This window comes from Lagenorhynchus albirostris, chromosome 10 (assembly GCF_949774975.1).
Source record: "Lagenorhynchus albirostris chromosome 10, mLagAlb1.1, whole genome shotgun sequence".
NCBI classification, from domain to species: domain Eukaryota; kingdom Metazoa; phylum Chordata; class Mammalia; order Artiodactyla; family Delphinidae; genus Lagenorhynchus; species Lagenorhynchus albirostris.
In genome coordinates this window covers 33,251,246-33,275,936 of record NC_083104.1, presented here as the reverse complement: position 1 = coordinate 33,275,936, position 24,691 = coordinate 33,251,246, and the positions used below count along the sequence as shown (strand labels likewise).

General features: G+C 40.8%; 1 protein-coding gene across 1 annotated transcript in view; it reads right to left on the bottom strand.

Annotated features, from left to right (window-relative positions):
* ERC2 (ELKS/RAB6-interacting/CAST family member 2) overlaps positions 1-24,691 on the bottom strand; it is a 610,694-nt gene that overhangs the window by 100,311 nt on the left and 485,692 nt on the right. The window lies entirely within an intron of this gene.

Below are 24,691 nucleotides of genomic sequence, written 5' to 3'. Positions count from 1 at the left end.
TCCCTGGTGGTCCAGTGGTAAAGAATCTGCCTTACAATGCAGGGGACATGGTTTGATCCCTGGTTAGGGAACTAAGATCCCACATGCCACGGGGCAACTAAGCCCGCACGCCACAACTACCGAGCTCGCGTGCCTCAACTAGAGAGGCCGCGTGCCGCAAACTACAGAGCCCACGCGACCTGGAGCCCACGCGCCACAACTAGGGAGAGAAAACCCGCACACCACAACTAGATAGAAGCCTGCGCACTGCAAGGGAAGATCCCGCATGCCTCAACAAAAATCCCACGGGCCGCAACTAAGACCCGACACAGCCAAAAATAAATAAAATAAATAGTAAATCTTAAAAAAAAAACAGGGTGGCGAGAATGTACAGAAATTGGAGCCCCTGTGCATTGCTGGTGGGGATGTACAATGGTGCAGCCACTGTGAAAAAGTATGTCAGTTCCTTTAAAAATTGATTGTAAAATTATAATACAATTCAGAAATTTCACTTCTGTGTAGATGTCCAAAAGAATTGAAAACACAGATTCAAGCAGTGTTCATGGCAGCATTATCCACAGTAGCCAAAAGGTAGACACAACTCAAGTGCCCACTGACCACTAAAGGGATAAACAAAATGTGGTACATACATGCAATGCAATATTATTCATCCTTAAAAAGGAAGGAAATTCTGACACATACTACAACTGAAGACATATGCTAAGTGAAACAAGCCAGACACAAAAAGACAAATATTGTATGATTCCACACATATGATGTACTTAAAACAGTCAAAATGATAGAGTCAGAAAGTAGAATGGTTGTTGCCAGGGGCTGGGGTACAGGGGGATGAGGAGTTATTGTTCAATGGGCAGAGTTTCCGTTAAGAATAAGAAAAACTTCTAGAGATGAATGACAGTGATGGTTGCACATCAAGGTGAATGTATTTAATGTCACAAAACTGTACACTTAAAAATAGTTATAATTGTAATCTTTACACTATCTACCTTTTACCACAATAAAAAAGTTGACTCAGAGGGTATAAACACAGAATGATTTTCAGTCAACTATTTTTTTAATAAATCAATAATCTGCCAATCTGCCATTTTGCAGCTCCTCGCTAGGCTATAAATATGATGATTCTGAGTTGTAGAGACTCTCCTTTAGCGACCATCAGATTGGAGTCTTGGTTGTGGTGGACTGAACCAATGTCATTCATGCCTTTAAACTTTCTACAGCTTTAAGAAGGAGGCTCTAGCTTAAGACAAATGGATCGCTTTTCACTTATGCCCAGGACCTGACAGACATCACTAATCAATCACAGCACTGCTTTCTGCTGAGGCCCCTGGGACTTCATAATCCTTCCCAACATTGGGTTCAGGCAGCCACCAATTAATCAGAGCTGTGGTCAAAATGAAGTCTATTTGCCATAGTTTTCTATTTTTACCCAAATTAAAATCTTACCCATTACAAAGCGGTTACAATGGATTGAGCTGAGCACACCAGGTTACAGAGGTAAGGGAACAGGTTTGCCCCAATCTCTGTCCATGCCTTTTAACTGCCCTGGATTCTGACACACACAGGGCCAGGGTACAAGAAAAGCACCTCAGGTAATACAACTCAAATGACCAAAGAGACAGATTCTTCTAGCACAATAATAGAAAGGAGATATGCTAGTATAGTCATTATGAAAGACCTCATTGTTTTCTAGAACAGGGGTTAGCAAACTTTTTCTATAAAGGGTCAGATAGTACATATTCTAGATTTTGTTGATCGTGTGGTCTCTGTTGCAACTACTCAACTCTGCCTTATGAAAGCAACTATAGACTATACATAAATGAATAGGCATGGCTGTGTTCCAGTAAAACTATTTACAAAAACAGGTAGCAGGTGGGACTTGGCCTATGGGCCACAGTTTGCCAACCAGTGTTCTAGATGTTCCATCTTCAGGCCAGATCTCACCGAGGCTGCTTTCACCTTTCTTGTTATCTACCTTCAGAATATAAATCCATTTCTATCCCCATCTGAGCACCCCCCACCCGCCTCTCCCATAGAGCTTAATGAAGGACAAGTGGCACAGAAGGCAGAACATCAGGCTAGAGGTGAGAGGGTCAAAAGGAGAGGATCTAAGAGGGCTGAAATCTGGCAGGGGCAGGGGGGCAGCAGTACATGTAGAGTTAAGAATTAAAAGTTAAGAACTAAGGCCCTCTACGAGCGAGTGGCTGAAGGGTGGATGAGTAGCGTAGAAGAGCCATTCTCCAATCTCTACCTAACTGCAAAAGCTGGATGCAGTGTAACATGGTATTCAAATCCATCCAAAGTGAAGCCTTTCTGGGTATGCTCTTGGATTCTGTGTGTGAACTTGACATGACCAGGGGCCAGTTTGGTTATGGGTTGCACTACCTTGCTAATGGTAGTACTGCAAGTGATATACTTAGATCACTCTAAAGAGTGGTGCGAAGCAGGTTCAAAGCTAAGATAAGGTTATTTAATCCACTGCCACTTCCAACAAAGTTTGCCGCAAAACAATTAGATAAACAGGGTAAGTATAGAGCAGGTCAGAGCCAGGGTAGTTCAGTCCTGGGCATGCTGTAACTCACTGACCCTGGAAAGTCACTTAAGGTCTGTTTCCTGTATTTAGAGTGGGAATCCAAATGCTAGCTCCATACACGGATAAGCAAGGGTACACATTCCAGGTAATCTGCATTCAGACTAATAAAAGATAACATCTAATAAAGGGAAAAATAATCCTTCATCCTACAAAGTTTTGATGATCCGCCTTCAAAACAAGGTGGGACTGAAAGAGATAAAGGTACTTGGTGGGAGAGACAGGAATGCAGAGGAGGAGATAGGGAGAAAAACTGTGATTTGAGAGTGGAATTATAGAAGCACAAAGGTCAGACCTACGCCAGTCTGCAAGAACTACATATAGCTTCTTGTGGAAGTTGACACATAAGCTACGGATGTGAGAATAAGCAGGAGTTAGTTGGGGAAGGCAAGTGGGAGCTGGGGCATTCTAAACATGAAGAAACACAGTAACAAAGGCCCAGGGGAGAGAAACAGCAGAGTAAATGTGTGTAGGGAGTGGATCTGTTCAATGTTATTAGCAGGCCCTAAAGCTGGAGGCAGGTTCCAGTGCAAAGTGAGGCTGAGGGTTAGGCCAGGGCAAGCCGATGGAAGGCCTTAAATGTCCCAATAAAGAGCACAATTTATTCTGTATGACGGCAGAGATGTTGAAGGTATTAGGTATGGCGGTGATGAGGAAATGCAGAGAGTGTCAAAACAATCAGGCTGGAGGCAGAGGAGCCAGTCAGGAAGCTGTTGGGTAGGGCAAGCAAAAGAAGATCAGAACAAAGGTGGGGGATAGAGGGGATGGAGAGGAGGGTGTAGATTTAAGAAACATCTAGAGGCTAAAATAAGAGCGACCTGGTGAGCAATTACATTGAGGGCAGGGGGACATGAGGGATAGAAAGGGACTAAGGGTGACTCTCAGATTTCTGGCCAGGCTGTATCCCTGTAAGGCCAGACCACATCACACCCTAACGTGATGTTTCCAACTACAGAGAGAATCATTCTCCCAGAAAATAGGCAATCTGGAAAAAGTTCCCAAGAAGGAAAGATGTAAAGACAAAACCAAGTTTGGAAATATCCTGGTAACAAGTACTGGAAATTATAATTACACACGTATAAATAAAAGGCCAGCAGAGATGAACGGCTATGCAATGCTACTCTTAAAGCCAGTTTCACTATACATGGTAGTATTTCTACCATGTTTCAATGTTTTGCCTGCAAAATACACAAAGCTGTAAAGTGTATATCACATGTGTGTCTGGGTGTTTTACAACCACACCATGCCTCAGATGAACACTTTCCGTCCTGTAGTATTTCATTAGACAGAGCCTTTTTAAACAATTGGAAGAAATTTTACTAAGTGTATACTTCAAATTACCTGCCTAGAAAAAAGATTTGAGTGTGTGGGCACCCATTTACTGTTTAGGTTTATAAATTACTGTTATTCTTATAACTTTTAAAATATTTTCAAGCTGTCTTAAATAGTATACACATCATTAAGCAGATGTCAAATTATGGACATGACATGGAATTGCTGGACACTTCAAGTACCACAAGTCTTGAGTAACTAAATTCAAAAAGGCATGTAGGGTAGAAAAAATGAAAATGAGCAGGGAAAGGTCCAGAGGCTTAGCAAAATCTGTTCCCTGAGGGTAATTCAAGGACTATAGGCTGTGTCTAAATTCAAACCCAGCACCAGGATTCTGGCTTCTACATTCCAACTGCTGTCCTAATGGAACATTTTATAAAAATTATAAGAGCAAAAGGTCTACAAGCTGGAGGTCACACAAGGATTTTATGTAATTTGATAGGGACTGAAATAAGTTACTCTCAGAAATAGAGACTCCTGATCTTCCAGTTTCACAGTGAAACATACTTGTGTTCCGTTGACTATGGAACAGTTGAACACAAGCGAGGTTCAGGTTTGAATCCTGGCTCTATCGCTAGCTAAGCACACAGCTCTGAATAAAGCATCCCCCTCTACTCCCTCACCTTCCATCTCTACAACTGAAAATGAAAAGGCTGAACAAGATCACCAGGGGCCTTTCCAGCCAGATCCTCCAGCTAGGTGCCCACGGTTAGCCCTCCCACGTAGCACTAAACCTCTCCTCCACAGCACTCAGCAAGCTTATCATTAATTTCCGGTTTAATGTCGATCTTCATGCCTGGAAGGCAGTTCTATGAGGATGGGGATCTTGTGATCTTGTTGATTTCTGTATACCCAATGCTTAATGCAGTACCTAGCACTGAAGAAGTTCAATAAATATTTTCAGGGAACTTCCCAACCCCCTTTAATTAATTAATTAATTTATTTATTTTCTGTAATTAGTTACTAGCAGTATCAGAGTAAGATCCAGATCCTTTGATATGCCCTCTGGGAATGGAGGACAACTCAGTTCCAAGTTGGACACCTATCCATCCTTTCTTTGTTGTCAGATCATTTGGGAACTTGCCTCATCAGAGGCTTTCCCAGCTGGTTTCTCTCTCACCAGGCCCTGAAGGGCCATGTTCCTAAACTGTTTCCCTGAGCTTCCTGGTTCTTCTAAAAGGAAACAAAAATCCCATTTAAATTTGTTTCAAATTTTATGTTAAAAGCTATAGAGAGGATGAACTTGGTTTTTTAAAATGGCACATACTAGAGAAGTTAAAAAGGTAAGACATCTCAAAGTAACTTCTCAGAACTAAGCCTTGTCTCAATTCAATTCCTTTCTCTTCTTAAAGATCCATAGGGAATGACCCACCCCAGGGAGTTCCACCATCCCTTTGTTCCTGTAGTGAAGAGTCGAGCCTCTGGTTTCCTCCCCATTTCCTTATCCAGTGTCCTTCCTCCTCAGCCAACAGAGGGAGACTCCCACTCTTAACTTTCTCTCATTACTTCTATGCACTGATTGGTGATCTCCCTCCCCTGAGCCTCAGGTCCTGAAAGTTCCTCAGGCTGTGGCTCTTTCAAAGGACTAGCACCAGCCTAGTATAGATAGACATCTCACCCTAAAACTCCCTGCTGGGGGCTGCCTCCTGCTGTGCAGTCTCCAAGCCTCCAAGGCGAGTCTTCCTCGCTTTGCAGAAGGGATTCTCCTGGGAAGGGGCTCTGAGCCAGCCATGCCCATCCCAGGTGCCTTCCCGCCCTCCTCAATTTCTCCCAGAGTCTTCCTCTTGCTATTAACCCTGGTTGAGTTCAAGTTTTGCGTATTTATTTTTTTCCTGTTGACTTTTGGTCTTCCCTACATGGCCACTTTTATTTCATTCCAGGTCCTCCAATGTAGAAGTTTTTAGAGTTTGCTTTCAAATAGACAAAATAGTGGACAAAGCTAGTATATAATATGTAGGGAGACACAACTGGCTAAGAAAACGTATGAAGGAAAGTAAGGCAGTGATTACCACAGAAGTCAAGAGAGTGGTTATTTGGGGAAGAAGGGAATAAGTTGGTTTGAGCGTGATCTTGGAAGACTTCTGGAATAACTAGAAAGTCTGAGGTTCTTTCACAAGTGGTAAATTCAAAGGTGTTTCCCTTATAAATTCACTAGCTGTACATGTGTTTTTTGCTGTTTTATGTATTTGCATTATACTTAACAATATTTTTTTTCTTTTTTTTTTAAAGCTCACATCCTCTTTGACTGTACAACTTAGCTAAGGAATGATGACCAACTAGATTTCTATAAACAAAAAAAAAGTACAAATCTCTTCCCATGTTTCAGCAAATTCTCATCACTGCAATAAATATTTCACATCAAACTTCTACTTGCTTGTGTCCCCATTCATGAATCAGAACAGATCAGTTTAAAGACAGAGAGTATGTCAAAGGAAAGCCAGACCCAAGAAAACTTTGAATGATGGACAACTTAAAGAAAAAAAAGCCCTGAGTAGTCACTAAAAATATAATACCCCTTTCCTTTTATGTCTGTTAGAGCATTTTTAATAATTACTATGTACAGAGAAGGACTTTAAAGCAGATGAAGGCAATAAAGATGCTACTTTTATGACACCTATTGTTATTGTGTGCCTGAGACTAAGTATTTAATGTACTTCATCAAATTTAATCTTTACAACAACTCTAAAAGATAGATATTATTTATCTTAATAATTCTACAGTGTGTGTATTGTTATTCCTCTAACAAGTCAAGTCCATTCTCACCCCTGGAGACCTTTGCAAATGGTTTCCTCTACTTCCAATGCTCTTCCCCCAACTCTGCACACCTGCTCCTCCTTCAGGTTTTAGCTTAAAAGTGATACACTCCTCATTCCACAATTAGCCTTCTTCCCCCTGCTAGTACCCCTTAAAACATACTCCCAACCCATTTAGCACTCAGAAAAACAACTATCCAATTCCTCATTTCTTGCTCACAATTATGGTAAAATCTTCTGAAAGTAACAGACCATCCTGACGGCCGAGCCATCCTGGAATTCTTTTCAATAAATCCTCAGCTAGAATGAGACAATCTGTCTTGAGATATGCATTCCTTTCGACAAGAAGCCATGAAAAAGCAAGCAATTAATACATGGGGCTGGCCAGCAAAAAATGCTCTTGTTAATTACTATGAAATAAAAAGAAAATAACGGTGCCTGATTACAAGCACCAACCTTCAGGCTTGGAAAGGAGAAAACCTGCCCTCCATGCAAAGATAAAGCCAAGGAAAAGAGTCTGAATTTCTCAGCTGTTACATGGGTTGCGTTAGGTCAAGTTTTAACTGCAAACTTTAAGCAACAATAAAGATGGCAAAGAAAATCCTTCAGATGTGAGAAGAAAGAATAATCATAGCTACACGCACTTAGTCCAATGGGGGAGTATACAGAGCGTTACTAAAATTTATTTTATAGCTAAAATGTATGTTTAGCTTGGTTTGTGGCTGCCTCTGCAGCCTGTATGTGCAGGGCATTATAAATACTCTTCAGGGGTCCTGCCTACCTCCCACGCTCTATAGCATTAATCAAATGAACCAAGTAGCCGTCAAAGTCTTTTTGGAGGGCGCTCTGTGGCCCAAACCCACTGCAGGCAAACCTCCTGGCCACAGGAGCCGTGCCATTTCCTCCTCAGTCTCCTGGCTCCTGTGGCCTCCAGCCTGGAGATGGTGTCCAGCCTCTCAATTTACAGGAACCCCTTCCCTGCCTCCTGTGCGTGGGTACGCAGGGCCATATTTAGCTCAGCCTACCCAGGGTTCACTTCACTGGACCAAGTGAAGCCAAACACCAAGTGAGCACAAGAAAGAAAGGGCTTTCTGTCTCAAGTATCTGTCTGTGTGAAGTCAGTGGCTTTTTAAAGGCTACCACTTTGGTGCCTACGCGTCAGAGTCTTTGGGGTTTTAATTTAGAGGTGGAAAATATAGTCATCTAACGCCAGCAAGCAAAATTAAGGAGGCTATGATGTTTCAAGGCAAGAAAATAAGACAGTCTGGGAATGGACATACATACGTGTGTCTATATCTTTATACATGCATATATACCATATGTGCACGTGTGCTACAACAATGAGGGTATGGCTCGCTGCCAAACATTAAGAAAAGTTTTTAAAATTTACGATGCTGGGAAAAAGTATACAAAAACATAAATCTTAGATGTTTCTCCTAATCAATGCTAAACTACCAGAACATACAAATCTTTAAAACAGTATAACCCAAGGAATTGAGAGTTTAACAAAAAACCTAAAATTAACAAATGGCTTCCACCAATCGTATCAGAAAATGACACAATATTTGCTCAATGCTAACTACGATAATGATGATGACGGCAAAAGTAATCGTGTCTGCCATTCCTGAGCACATCCCAAGCACAAACAATTGTGGTAATGTCTTTACGTTCAGATGTCATGGGTTCACACAAACCTGTGAGGTAGCTAGTCTTCTTATCCCCATTTTAAAGATGATAACACTGAGGCAGAGCAAGATTAAAAAAACCTCAACATCACACAGCTGTAGAGTGTCAGAAGAGGGAATGGATTCCAGGCCTATGCATCCCTAGATTAAAGAACGAAAAGTGACAACCAATGATATGCAGCCTCCCCGTGGGAAAGGAACAAAACCCAGATCTAGATAAAGAAAGAAAACTGGGAAGAAATCAGGGAATTTTCTGGATAACTGAAGCCTCCAAGGAGTCAATGTCGTCCTCGGTGTCAACATAATTCTGGCAACAAAGCTTCTGTGTGGTTGTAAATGACTTTGAACCTTTCATAGTACAGAAGCGGTCATTTGAAAAGTTGGAAACCCAATCAGTGTATTACTTATATGATGCCTAAAAAGCAGCTTGCATGATTTCGAAACAGAATAATGTGGTCTGAAAGAAATAAGACGAGGTTACAAAATATGCCCTAATGTTCCCATTTCTATGCACATCATCCTTATTCCAAGTAGTTGCCTTGGAGGCTGTTAGTTATTCCAGAGAGGCAGGCTTTTTTCTCTAAGACATTTTGGGAAACCTGCCTTTGGAACCGTCCCCAGAGTCTGGCACATTTTTGCGACAAAGTATCATACCAGCAGCATAACTTTACAAAGCCCTTTAGAACCAAATCTAGGGGATAAGGCTACGGATCAAAAGACGAAACTCTGGTTTTAGAAAAGAATGAGTTGTGATTACAAAAGAGTACCGGTCTCTTGTGTGGCTCCTAAGGTGGCCAGAGGAATTCCAGAAAGCTTTTGAGTAACAGCTGCCATGCTGAGAAATGTACACAAGTTCCACTGGGTGATAACTGAGCAGGGAAACATTCATTTGAAAATGAGAGTGTCAAAAACTAGACTGTTTAAGATGGTGGTAGTGATGTAGTTACCGTGCTTACCCAGGCTCGGCGCTTCCTGCACAGTGCCCAGCACACAGCAGGTGCCCACTGCACGGTTGTAAATGACTCAGTGACTCTACCCATCGGTCAATTAAACAAAGAACAAACTCTTTGCTAATGAGAAAATTCTTTGCTCATACAACGGTTAATGGGTCAAAAACCTAAACACTCACAAAAGTATGGCTTTGTTGGAGAACTAAAATACGAAGAAAAACCTGCTGTAAGGATCTGCCACTCATTTTTCCACCTTTCTCCAGATGTTTCCAGTCTGCAGACTCTGTTTCCCAAACGTGTGCATACAGGGTGCCTGCCACACAGGCAGTCGCTCTGAGAGCAGGGTGGGAATTATGTTACCACTGCCCCCCTCATGAAGCTGCTTTCCCTGCACTGACAGCCACTCCAAGCAGCTTCCAATGAAGATGATGCCCCCTGCAGCTTATACGAGAAAGGAAGAATAACCAGGACTGATCTCTAAAGATGCACATGTTCAAATGCCAACAAGAATGCTTCTTGCAGGAAAATCCTATTCCAACAAACTTCAGGACAAAACCTAAATGGTGCACCCTCTATTTATGGTTAGCCTATCTGATTATTCAGCCGTTCATTCATCCCACGTTTATTAATAATTAATACATTATGATGATCTTACTACTTAATGGCACTGAAACGACCCAGTTGAATAAGACACAGGTCCTCACTTCCAAAGAGGTCGCCACTGCATTTCATTCAGAACACCCACCCCCTGCTCTCCCCCAAGCCCCCAGCACCCGCTGCTGACCAGCATTAGCACTCTTCTCTTTCCTCCTGGACGCAACTCCCCAGTCCTTCTCTACTCTGTGCCAGGCAGCCACTCACAATCCACAGAAATGCCACGGGATCTTTTCATCCATTCTGCTTACTTACAATAATTCACTTATTCAGTTAGTCAAAAATGCTTATTGAATGTCTACCATGGGTCAACATGGGTCTGGAAACATAAGAGACTCCTATATTCTAGTGAGGGAGATGGACCAAGTCCCATGTGGTCACAGGAAAGACAGCTAGGAAACAGGTTCACAAATAACTGTACATTATTATATTTAGGCTGTGATATGCATGAGGAAGAAACATAAAGTAAGGCTGGGACATAAAGAATGACGAGAACAATGAATTAGAAAGAGCATTCAGAGAAAGGCTCTCTGGGGAGATAACATTTGAGCAGAGACCTGTAAGTAGTAAAGAAGTAAGTCACACACATATCTGAAGAAAGAATGTTCTAGTCAAGGGAACCACAGGTTCTAAGACCTAAGGGCGGGGCAGGCTTGAGATTGGTGTGCTAGAGTAGTCAGAGAAGGAGCCAGTGGGAGGAGAGGGGTTCCCAGAGAAAGCCAGGGCCAATGGCACAGGGCACTGCAGACTCTGGTAAGGTCTCCAGGGAGCCCTCGAAAGCGTTAAGTGTTGAACAACAATATGACATCATCCTCATCAGCGTCATCAGGGCACCAGCAAACACCTACTCTGTGCTGTGTGCTGTTCTCTAAATGACCACAGTACTAGGAGGTGGGTACTGTCATCACCTGAGATCCAGAAACTTAACTTGCCATATATCACACAGCTAGCAAACGGCAACACCGGGAGTCAACCCAGAAGTCCATGACCTTAACCAGTGTGGTAACAACACATCTTAAAAAAAGCAATCTGCATGATAAGGAGATAAAAGGGTCAAACCACTCAGAGGTGAAGGCAACTAGACTGGGAAGACTGTATCTGCTGATGGAAAAGTCCCTCCAGGGATGTCACTGACTCTCAGAGGATGCTTGTGGAGAGTGAGTGAGTATGCTATTAAATACAAGAGTGGCAAAAAGTAATAAATGATTTTGGATGTAACTAAATTAACAAAATAAACATCATAAGTAGACATCTTGACGATTTTATCCATACCCCTATAAGTTTATATATTCAAACTTGAAAAATTTTTTTCTGAAACGTCTCTTTGAGAAAGAGTAGGTGGCTTTGTAATCAGGGTGGCTTATATTTGGGTATATATGATAATATTTTCAGATTCATAAATGTTGGAAGTACTCATCAGAAATAGGGAGGGGGCCCAGCCCTCATCCTGGGGACATTTGCAGGAAACCCCAACAAAGCTGCAGGAGCTGCCTTAGGTGAACAAATTCAGGCTGCTTTTGCTTAGAATGTTCATCTGCTGTACTTGCACTGTTGCCTAGTCTAAACTACAAAAAAAATCTCTTTGGGTTGTATTCCCCCATCTCCTAGTACATCATACATTATGATTATGTCATCATGGTTATATCTGTCCATTACATAGGGTGACGAAGAAGCAAGAACCTAGTCTCAGAAACCCAAAAGTTTAGTACAGAGCCTGACACAAATGGCTGTGGAATGAATGAAACTTTCATTTCATCAGCATTTAAAATATAGAGAAATGACCTTATTTTTATGTTTAAAAGCTTTAAGAATTAAAAACATTATAGAATCTGTTAAAACTGAAAAGAGGTTCTCCCTCCTCTTGTAATATATCACCCAGACATCACAGTCCCTAAAGATGCAATTTTAACTACAACCCTGGTCTCAAACATTGGACGGTGGTGATTCCTGTGAGGTGAAACTTTAATCAGGTGAACGAAGCCACAGTCTCGTACGGCCTTAATTCCCCATTTAGGGTATGGGGGTAAATAATTTTGTAAGATGAGTAAAAGGGTAAAGCCCTCATTAAGCCAGGTTAAGAGAGGTACAGTTCATTCAGAGATTATAGGCCCATTTACGATCAGACTCAGGCATCCAGGAGACATACATTCAATGTTATATTGTTTAACCGTTAACATTTTTAAATTTGCATTTTCTAGTTTCTCATAAGGATCCTTTCACAGCCAAAAATGTACAACCAAAACAGAAACAAGCCTGCAACTAATGACACAGGGACGCTCTGTGCTTCATTTTCAACCCGTATAATTGATTTTGACAGCATGACAGGAACCTAAAGCACTATAGTCCACACCGCCAATGAACTGCTTTAGTAGGAAGAGGGCAAAACTGCATCCAAGGGAAAATTAACAATGGATACCTTAAAAATTCAATTTTATATTTTAAGGCTGGAATAATTTCCATCTCTTCCTCCAAAATATTCTTTGTCAAATTTGGATTTGGGGCATAGCATAATGTGAGCTTATAATCAGAAGTCAGGGCAGATCCCAGAGTCACAGGGTGAGAGAAGGAAATACTACTATGCCTGTCATAAACATTTTTCAAGTTTGCTTCACATCAACGTTTTTAATGAGGTGCAATATTTTAAAACTATATCAGAAGTCGAACTTTCTTGGCCAATCTTTCTAACAGAACTATTTTTTAATCAAGTAGCAGGTGTAAAGCCATTTTAAGATGCCCAGGTGATTTTTTATTCAGCAAACATAATATAATGCTTAATAAAGCATCATTATAGAGTTTGTTCAACCTCAACCTGCAATCAAAGAGCTGACTGCAAAATTCAGCTATCAGCATTGTAAACTGCCTATATCAGCATTTGCCCAAGTTTCATAAAATACTAATTCTTTGCAATGTTAATAGATGTTCAGGGGCGGGGGTGGGGGGGATTTCTTTCGTCAAATGATTTGGAGAAATTTTAAAGAACATTAAACAGTTTTCTTGATCACAGCACTTCTCACTGTCTTTAATATGCTAATATGCACGGTGACTCTGCAAGTGAAGGAGATAGTACCTATTATTTTCCAAAGGCATTTGACAAACTGAACACTTTTTTCTAATAGTATCTCATAGAACTTCACTTTCAATAATGTGTTTGGGAAATGTAAACCTAGATAATATCAACCAGGTTTTTGTCAAATTATTCTCTTTCTATTTTCCCACAGCTCAGTATGACCCACACAGTTGAGGGGGGGAAATAGCCTCTACTGACATAGTGGCTTATTAAAATAATAGTCTACTTCACAAATAATTACATTTAAAAGCCACATAGCTCCTGCCCTTGAGAAATAAGTCTGTAACCCAAGTAGGTCAATTCTGAGGAGTTCCTGCATTGTTTATCTTGTGTCCAGAGTGTCACAGTGCTAATCTTTATCTTATATCAAAAAAGTAACAATTGGTGGATGTATTATTATAACCGACTACTCTAAAGAAAGAAAACAATATCTTAGTGCACCCTACAAAAGTCTTCAAAAAATGGCAGTCCTTGCAATTCAGATGGAAAACAGAATGAGTTCTTCGAAAAAATTATATTTAAAACCACGTATTATACTACAGGGCTGGTACTGAAGGAGACGAATTTCCCCCATTTTCCTGGATTCCCAACTCGAAGACATCCCTACCACTGACACGAACGTTCTGTGTGGGCAGCAGCATTGACAGTGGGACCTTGAACTACCCTCTCAGATGGCACTTTTAATTCATCACATGTATGCATCCTTCAGTTAGTCCCAGGACCCCAGGATTTCAGAGTTGAAAGGGCCCTTATCCCAATATAAGCCTCTTGTTTTGTAGACAAAAAAGCAGACTCGGAGAGAACAAAAATCCCTTGCTCAAAGTCACACAGCTAATTATAGACCGAGCCTAGAATAGAATCCAGATCCTCAACTCCCTTGGTACTTTCTTCTCTCGCTCTCAGACACTAGAAGCCCCACTGCAGAGCTGTGCTACATAAGGCCTTCTGGAGCTTCTGCTGTGGCTCACCAAGTCTGCAGCTACAGAAACATCCTCATTGTTACCTCTTTCAAACCTTCCATCCCAGAACAAGCAACAGCCCAGGAACACACTCTCTACTTTACTTACAGAAGCTGCTGCAAATAAGATGCCTGGGAAAAACACCTTTAGTCAGAAGAAAAGATCTTGAGATATTCAAGGGTAAAAGAATGTTATCATACTGATTGTTAAATGCCCAGCAGGTAGCACAGCACCTGGCACACAAAAGTCCTCAAAAAACATCAGTGGGACTGCTTGCTGAACTGAGGCAACATGAAGGCAGAGCTTTAGATGCTTTTAAGAAGAATTTAAGTCTATCCCATTAATTAAAAGAAGTTTAACCAGTACTCTATAAAATCCATGTGAAGCCTCCTTACCCAAGGTTATGTCATCTAACTTTTCTACCTGTTTTTGGAGTAGCCTGACCATTATTTTCACTGCTGCTATAGTTACTGTAGTTGAGACCTGAGGAAAAATGCCAGCTCTTTCTCTTGTTTAACATCACCAAGTCTCAATCTTCTCACCTGTAAAAATGGTTAAAAGATGGTAGCAATCTGATTTGTTTGTGTGGAAGTTCAAACAAGTCAATGTGTATACAGAGCAATTTGGCCAACTAGGCTTGGTTTTTAACAGCTGCTTGTATTGCGAAAATTATGAAAGCTGGGTGAGCAAGAATCCTGAGATCAGATGTGTTTGTCTGTTGTGGGTGTCAAAGGGGAGAGTGCAACATACATACTGGATACTTGCTGTAGATGCAGTGGTGCGCTGCCCAGATTCCTCTTCAGGACTGAGGCACTCGCTCCCCAGCTGCCAGGGACATGCCCTCCCTGAGAGCTGCCTTGCCCTCCCCAGGGGTTGTGTGCATCCATTGATTGTTGACGAGGGGTTACAAAGGCCCAGGCCTCTCATCTCAACTGGGCTCAACTCCACCCAGAAGGCTACCCCAACTCCAGAGGAACTGATAGGAACTGCTGAGGCCTTTGCTGCAACTACATTACAGTTCAGTTTCTTCCCGTGCCCAATCCTGCTTCCCTCCCTTCCTGAGAGCACTCCCAACCAACCCCCTGCATATTAATCTCAGATTCTAAACTTCCCAAGGAACTCAACCAAAGACATTATCCTTGGCCTAGTTCATTGCTCAGTAAAAAGTAGCAACTACCGTTATTACTGCTGAATTCTCTAAGCAATCCATACTTGCCTTCCATGATAAGAGACTTCCTGAGTCTCTTTATGGGTGACCAGACTCTGTGAATGAGAAAAAGTGGCAAAGATAGAAAAGCTTAAACCAATTTTTATTTATCATCTAAAGTATCCTAAGCTTCATAGACAGTTCTCAGAGCAATTTTCTTCACTGCCAATTTGCCACTTCTTTATTTACTCTATTTTAAAAACATAAGAGAGAACAGGAGAAGACAGAATATCTTGTTTATAAAATATGCATAAAGCTCAGTTTATTGTGAGGGGTAATTTTATGTTGTCTTAGACAGTCAATCTAAAATCCAGCACTGAGGGAGCACAGGACTGATCTTTGGACCTTTGGGTTAATAGTTCAAATCCTACTAAAGGCAGATTTATCTTATGGAACCAGAGGTTTGCACAAACAGCATTGGACAAGAATGCAGAAGGCCTGGGATCTGGTCTCCCTTTGGCCAATAACTCCTTCTGGGATCTTGGGCAGGTCGTTTGCCTTTGCTGGGCCCTACTTTCCTCATCAGCAAAACAAGGGGCTTGTATTAAACAAAGTCTATGGTCCTTTCTAGTAAGAAAAACTTATGATGGCTTAACCTTGCAGGGTTTTTTTCAGGCAACATAAATAAGAAGTGAGGGAGAGTGTAATACCAGAGAAGAAATTAAAAATGTCATAAATCCAGATCACCAACTTCCCGAACACGTATTACAGGAGAGACTATTAAGTGAATAGGAACAAGATTTTAGAGTTGTATTTTCTTTTTGCAAGATTTCCATCTAAATCATTGCCCATGTCATTGATTGTCATTTCCATAATCTGGAGTGTTTGAATATACAGCTTTAGCAATGCTTTGGACAAGCCATAAGTCAAAGTTAACATTTTTTTAAATTAACCATGCCCAGGTCTCCACGTTGGCCAGCGATGGTCTGAAATACCAACATCTATCAGAAAGAGGTTATTGATGCCAGGGTGACATGCACTGTGATCTGTAGGTGCTCCCATGACTAACCCCTGGTAGCCATATCTCAGGGTAAACCTGCCATAATTACCCTGGCCAGGAAGAGTTGGTTTAACTGGACTGGCTTTTTTGATGTATGCTGAACACGACTGCCCCTAGGGATTACCGAATCCCAGAATCCCACGTGCGCGAGTTATTATGTAAATTCTACCTTTGAAAAAATAGTAAGGTGTGCTATCCGAACTTTTTTCTTCTTCCAGTCCCCTTGCCTTCAAAGTGTAGGTTCTTCAGTAATGCCTTCATTGTGTCTACTTTGAAAATTATACTGCACATGGTAATGGATTCAAGCAGAATAGAAGAAAAGCATACTCCCAAGTACACACCTTAAAAATCTTACTTCTCTTGGGCTTCCCTGGTGGCGCAGTGGTTGAGAGTCTGCCTGCCAATGCAGGGGACACAGGTTCGGGCCCTGGTCTGGGAGGATCCCACATGCCGCGGAGCAACTGGGCCCGTGAGCCACAATTACTGAGCCTGTGCGTCTGGAGCCTGTGCTCCGCAACAAGAGAGGCCGCGATAGTGAGAGGCCCGCGCACCGCGATGAAGAGTGGCCCCCGCTCACCGCAACTGGAGAAAGCCCTCACACAGAAACGAAGACCCAATGCAGCCAAAAATAAATAAATAAATAAATTTTAAAAAAAAAATGCTGTCTTCTGGAAAAAAAAAAAAATTCTTTTAAAGCATGATTTCTGGTTCACAAACTTGCAACTGGGAAAGGACTATCACCCCATGAAAGCACTTTGAGAAGCACACAGGGCTCTAGCTGAGCTGCATTATTGTTATTATTGGCTAACTTGATCACCAGCAGTGATTTTAATAAACATATAAAAATGATGTCTCCAGTTTACAGCCCAAACCTCACCTCAAAATAAACCCAGAGGTCAAAGTTAAACAGAGGAAAAGCAGACTCTACAAAGCAAGCCCCCCTCTCCCTAGAGCTGAAGCACACCCTTCCTTTGGCACATCTATGTCTGCGTCTAATTCTCACTGGAGATCATACTAGGATGCAGGCTGCCTTCCCCTTATCAATTTGTATTTCTGGGACCAAAGGCACAAAAATGGGATAATATTTTAAAAAGTCTCATCCTCCTAAGGAACCTCCACCTAAATGAAGAAGATTATCAGATCATTCTAGCAAGATTTCTTTTTCCAGCCCCCATCCCCTCAAGCTTTGTTATTCCAGACCATTCAAGACGCTACTCCCATTTTAACAGTGATTTCATCTGACAAATATGTTACATTTCATTCTGCAGGATCTTCTGTCTTTAACAAACATCCACTTTGCTGAGAACTGCCGAAGAGGCACAAATGGAGCGAAACATGAAAACCCTGCAGCAAAGAATAATGAACTCCACTCTGTCTCCAGGGGGTAATTTAGTAGGTAGATTAGGCAACACTTGATTAAGGGTAAACCTCTCTTTTCCACAGAAATATATTGTGTTTGTACAGAGGGGCTATATGAAGTGGAGGATTAGGTCACAAATCCTCAGGAAAAAGCAGAAGACATTTCTCAGAAGAAATATGCAAGTTACTGCACGTCTGGAAAAACAAGTAATACTTTATTGGGAGGAAAGAAGAAAAACTCCACATACAACAGTTTTATTTACATGATTTCACTTGGCTTCTTGGAGCATTTGTAACAAATGGTTAGCTCCCAAATACATTGCACAGGATGCCTTGTCACCCCTGACAGTCTATGAGTTACTACAAAGAGTAACTGACTTCAACTCAAGGCTACTAGAAACTGATTGTCAAATAAGATTTTCTGAGAATGCCTACAGGGACCTGCTACAACAAAAGTCATTTTTTGGCTCGTGGGGGATTATAGTGTGAAAGAAAAACAAATGTCAAAATAAATCCCCAAGAAAAGAAAGCACTTCTGTACTAACCGGCAGTCCCCCTCGCCAATGTTCTGTGTCCTCCGCAGACCTGCAAATACTTGAGTATTTCTCATCGTCTGAAACCATGAACAGATTTAGAAATGTTGGATGAAGCTCAGTCCACATGTCAACAACACGATGGAATTTATCCATAATTTAATGGAACTTCCCAATCTCTACCCATCAAGGTAGAAAATCACAAGACAAAAGAAATAAAACACCTCGGAGTATTAAAAAAAATCATATTAAGTTCTAATGAAAATTCGAACAAATGTGGATTTTTCTTTTAAACCTATGTTAGGATGACTTTTCTCATCTTTCCATATGTTGAACAAGACGGCTGAAATGGAGCCTTCCTAAATCACTCTACACCATGCCAACAGAACAGCCACGGAAAACTAGGAACTAAATAATCATATTTTGACAATGATGAATCTCTTAACTCTGCTGGTCAGGTTTCTTCCAATGGCAGTAGTTAGAAGTGTACCATAACACATGAACATAGATCACAGTTACGGTAACAATTTTAAGCTTAGGGAATTGAACTTAACTCAGTGACTTAGAGAGATGAACATACATAGATATGAGGCTTAAAAACGGCTGCTTAAAACATACGTGTCCCTCTGTGAAGAAAAAACTTAGCAAAGCTTGGGAACTTCATAAAGAACTATATGTTTTGCTGAAATCTACGCATTTCTGAGGTTTATGTTGTTTGTTACACTCCCTCTGTTAGCCCATTCCAACTCTAATTGGAGGAGCAAAGCAAAGGAAGTCCCATTGGAAAAAAGATATGGATGCACAGAGCTACACAAATTGAAAAATAAAATTGTCTTTCTAGGTTTTTTTTTATTTTTTAGAACTTTACTAAAAGGACAAGAACAAATGGGAACATTCATTTGCTTTTTAAACTGATCACATTTGCGTTTAACCACTGGCAGAGAAGAAACTTTACAGTTCCCTGGGAACCTATAATTTGGAAACGGAAGCATACAAGAACAGACTTTAGTTTTCAAGCAATAAATTGAAGAGAATTCTGCAGACATACAACAGAAAAGAAGCATAAAATATTGGCGCATGTATTTCTTAGAATGTTAGTTCATTAACTCGATAAAAGCTGCACAGGGAAAAATGCAGCCAAAATCTACAAAGATGTCCACTGGGACTTCAAATTGGCATATTTACTCAGCAAGAAATAGCTAGAGGTCGGCGGGTGGGGAATGCACCCCATTCTGGTAATGACGATTTAGGGTGAATCTTCGGCAAAACACCTTGTTGAAAAATGTTCATGTGGGCTCTAGTGGGACACACAGAAGCCCAAAGCCCCAAGGCCAGTCATAAATATTATGCTCTATAATCTGTGTCCTGGGAAACAGTTCTAAAGAATTATACAAGAAAATCATGATCTTTCACATCTTACTTTCACACACAATTCAACACAAACTTGAAAAATGTTTTAATTTTTCCTCCTATTGCCCCAAATGGTTTTTTAATGCTTTATTGGAAACTTTCATTTACTGGTGTGTGCTCTATATCTGTATTACTCATCAGTGTAAAATAATTGCAAAGTATTTGTTGGGTGATACTCCCAATGGTCACTGTCTTCTATGTTTAAAAGCTCATTATCAGTCTCTCTGGGAGAAAGCTCTAATAACTGAATGCCACACACATCAGGTACTATGCTAGGTTCTTTCATAAACCTTATCTTATTTAACCCACCCATGGACGTAGAGAGTGTAATCCCCACTTACAGATGAAAAAAGTGAGGGTCAGAGAGATTCTCTGCCTTACTCAAGGTCCTGAGCTAAAAATAATAAGGGCCACTATTGGAACACTGGACAGTTCAGCGCCATGGGTCTTTATCTTTCCCTTCCTGCTCTCTTTGCCAATTCTCAAAAAAAATTTTTTTAGAACTTAAATTAAGAACACTCTCTATTCCTATAGATCGTGGGTATTCCTCTGGGGCACAATAACTCAAGCTACTCAAGGTATTTTCTGACAAAAAAAAAACCTCACACAAACACGCTGAACTGCCGTCTGTCTTTGATGGGTCAAGCTGATCTAGCTAGGGTGCACTCTTAGTCTCTTTATTTATACCACGTGAAACCAGTGGGATCAGAGCATGAGGTTGTGCAACAGAGGCTGCAAACCAATGGTCATTTCACCAGCACGTGCTTCACTGGACCCATAGAGTGCTTTAAAAAATTGAACCAATTTTCTCAACTCCATGGATTTCACATAAAAATTCACATTTTATGACAGACAGAAGGTCCCTCAACCCTAGGCCCACCTTTGTGGCAACATCCAGCCAAAGCTTAGTGGTCCCAACTCCTTTCGATGAGGCATGGGCTCTTGAGTTCCCTCAGTCTCCTTCACTCTCAATTACATTCATAAACTAAGGCCACTGCAGCTGTAATTTTTCATTATATTTATGTTATCGTTTTTCCTATAATAGAGAAATGTTTCTCCAAACCTTATCTCTTTTAACAGATTGAGTGACTGGTCTCAATTCTTCACCCTTCCTTGTATCTACTTCTTTACAACGTTCTCTTCATGGACAGAGTACACTTCCCCAATCCTTGACTATTAGCTTATACATGTGTCTTGAAGTGGGGTGAAAAATCATAATGTTAAAGACTAGGCCTTATGAGGCCTAGCATGTTTTTGCTTACTGTCTTGTGCCTCTGCTACTGTCATCAGAAGAGTTTCCCTTGGGTTGCTGATGCCCCTCCAGCCTGAGTCTTGGACTAAACACATGTGGAACAGAGCTGCCCTGGCCACCCACAGACCTGAGTGAGAAGCAGACGTGCCCACACTAGGCCACCCTGGAGCAACTGAGCTACTCTGTCCACCTAAAAATCTGTGAGAATAACTACTAATGCTTTAAAGTCAATGAGTTTGGGGGTGATTTGCTACACAGCATTATTATGGCAATTGCTAACTGATACATCTCTACCAAAAAAAAAAAAATACAAGCTGAAAGAACCAGACGTCATAAATTTTCTTACATGCAAACCTGTTTCTTACTTATATGAACAGCTTGGATGCTGAAGGCATTTGAGTTTGCAATTCCTGACATAAAACTATAAACTTAGGAACTAAAGATGGGTGAGCTTGTGAAACGTTTCTTAGCATTACTATATTTCTAGGTTTGAATGAAATGGCCCAGTTTTTGCCTGCATCCTGGTTTGGACAATAAATAACATGGTCACTCTATCTACATTCAAATTTGTCTCCAATTTTCATACCAACTGGATGAATCTCTTTGATCTCTCTTTGGAGCCTAAGTGAACAGCTATTATTATTGCAGGCAGTACTTTACCTGAGATTTTTCTGGATGTAATACCTATTTGGTTGGTTGAAATCATGAAGTCAGGGTGTCCAACCATTACAAAATGCTGGTGTAGAATCAATCACATTTAGTAAGTGCCAATCCCACATCTACCAACCAGTCAACCAACCAACCAACCAAACCAGATCCCAGTTGACTGATACTTAAAGGGATTAATAGGCTAACTTATAAACAGGAAGTACTTAAAACAACAGCAATACTGAAAAATCACGTGCCCCCAGAAAGGAAAGTTCTGTCTTCAGAAGGCAGTAATTACTGCATCTGAGTACATCTGCTTAACAATCCAGGAAAGTGGGAGTTTCACTCTCGATTAACCTTAACCAGAGACATTTTCATCAAAATTAATCGTGATTACTTTTTATTGCATTTCAAATGCTATCCTTTATTTGGGGTGGTCAGGAATGCAACTAAGCAATTCCAGACCATGCTATCTTTTATGAATATGCCTATGAGGTAGTTATCAAGGCCCCTTATGAAAATACTGCTATACAAAAGTTCATGGGCCAAAACAAGACATTAATTTCCATAACTAGATGTGTCCTTAGAAAAGAAAAAATTACTATGTATAGAAAAAACAAAAACTTTGATGCTCAGTGCATATCAGAGTAGAACTATATAAATACCCATGCATGTAATAAATATTCTAAAAAATGTTTCTTTTATCTTTTCCTTGTTACTATAATAACAGTTCATCATTAACACTTATTTTGACCACAGCTTATGCCAAGTACAGTTCTAAATTCTTTATATGCATTGACTCTTTAATCCTCACCATAACTCTGGAGTAGATTCAATTATTATTCTCATTTTACAGATGAGGAAATTGAGGCTTAGGGAAGTTAAGTAACCTGCTCAAGGACACTCAGCTAGTAAATTTTAAAGCTTGAATCCCAGGCGCTCTAGCTCCAGAGTCAGCTAAGAAAGGTAACAACAACACTTAACTTCACTGCCACCATGACCAGTTGGTCTATTATGTTTTGTGCTCTGACTGTACCTTGCTCTCTGCAGCCTCTGTACTTTCTCTGATAGTTCTCCTGGCCGGTGAGCCTTCTCCACTGCTCTGTTCCTTCCATGTCAAACTTACTCACCTCCAATCCCATCTATCCCATGAAGTCTCTCTGCCACTCCACAGTTTTCTTACCTTCCTCTCTTAACTTTCCAGAACTCTCACTATTTGAAGACAGTCAGATCTGGATTTCAGTCCTGACTTTGCCACTTACTAGCTAAATAATTTTGGGCAAGTTACTTAACCTCTAATGGCCTTCTTCTTCTCATATATCAAATGGTAGTGAATATACCCCTTATTATGCTTAGAGTGGATCTCTGTGATTTTACCTGCCTAGCACCTGTTCTGAACAGAACTCCTCTCTTTCTTGTGGGAGATCACCTGTCCTCAATCTCAGCCCAGCAGATTTGGGTGAGGTTAACCCTTTCCCCCTAGGTTCCAGGTAATCATATAACTTGATCCTGGCCTGGCCAATTTATTTATTCTATCGGCCTTTGAATTTTTGCTAGAATGACTCAGAAAGATCCTTTCTCCTCCCCCTGTGGTGGCTGCACTTATAGAATGTAGGCTGGCTGCTGGTGGCCATAGTTGGCATCACTGTGGACAGCCTTCCTGAGACTCAAGGCAACAAAGAGCAAAGCATGCCTGTGAGTAGAATGAAGACAGATTCCTGATGCCATTGCTTGAATATCTGCCTGTAGTCAGACCTGAATTCCTCTCCTGGCCTTTTCAGTTTATTAAGCCAACAGATTCCCCCCAACTTTTTTTTTTTTTTTTTTTTTTTGCTTAGTTCAAGTTGTTGTGTTCCTGTCACTTGGAAATAAGACTCCCAACTAACCCAGTTGACATTAAGAATTTAATAGGTGCTATAAAGTACATAGCACAGTACACAGCACACTGAAAATTCAATAAATGGTACCCACTACTGTTATTGTTCCTCTACATTAGTTTCTTGAAGGCAGGAAGACCTGAAGTCAGATCTATGTCCACCCCTTACTAGGATGCCACTTCATAACTTTTCTGAGACTCTAGTATTACCTTATGTAAAATTGCCAGCATTATTGGTGAGGAATAAATAAGAATACATGTCTGACAAGGCAACAAAATTCTGCAAATTTTAGTTATTATTATCTCAGTTTGTAGGCTCTAATATAACATCTCATAAGATTCATGGGAGAATTAACAACCAGAACCCTGGGTGTCAAAAACATTGAGGAAGTCATGGATTCAAATAAACTACCAGTCCATCTTAAGATGATCCCAGGAGTGAAAAAAGGACCTGATGCTCCTATCATGCTATCCAAATCAGGCATCGATGTAAAGGGGCTTCACTGACACCATTAAGGCACCTCCAGGACACAGAGAAAAAAGAAACTAATACTGACTAAGTAAGCACCTTGGGCCATGTTCTGTGCAAGACATTTCCTTGGATTTCCTACTCTGGAATAATTATTTATTTCTCTTTTGGTCAATTAAAAAATGAATTATGAGTACATATTGAAATTATCTAACTTCTTCTATCTCCAAGGAGGAAACCTAATATATAACTAGAGAAAGAAACTAATTAATAAGCAGAATTTAACATGAACTCTGGCCAACTCGAACTTGAACTGTTCTGTTTAAAGGCACACTGGAATACATAAAGGGACTTCAAAGCAAATGCCCTGTTTTAGCTTGAATGTTTTATTGAACACATGGGGAGAGCTCTTTTGCCAAAAACAGGGATGGTTAATGAGGAAAAATTGGTGTTTTCCATCAGCCGGTTGGTTTCCGAGATAGGCCATCCATTCAGAGATAACTATATTCCACAGAAAAGACAGAATAATGATCACAGCCTTGGAGTTTTGAACAAAACAAAACCAGTTCTGTCAACTGTCTGAAGTCAGTTTAATGCATCCTCTTCCAAACACTTTCTGTGATAATACTCATACATTTCCCTTCTGACACCAAAACAAGTTCAATATAATTCTAAAAGGAAGACATTTCTGTTTGAAGCTTCTTGCCAAATCTATAACTGCAGCCCTTGCCTTTTAAGGTGAGGTACAGGAACCAAGAGACTGTGTGTAGCATTAGTAGTCTCCACTGTAGCCAGCCTTTCTTGGGCACTATTTTGAAAATGATGCTTTGAACTCGGAAAGACCTATTGGGCTCCCTGGGAGTACACTGTTAGTGCTGGACTCAGAGCAAAGGCAAGTCCACCATTTCCATGCATATTTTCCCACAGCAAGGAGTATATGCTGGAGGGAG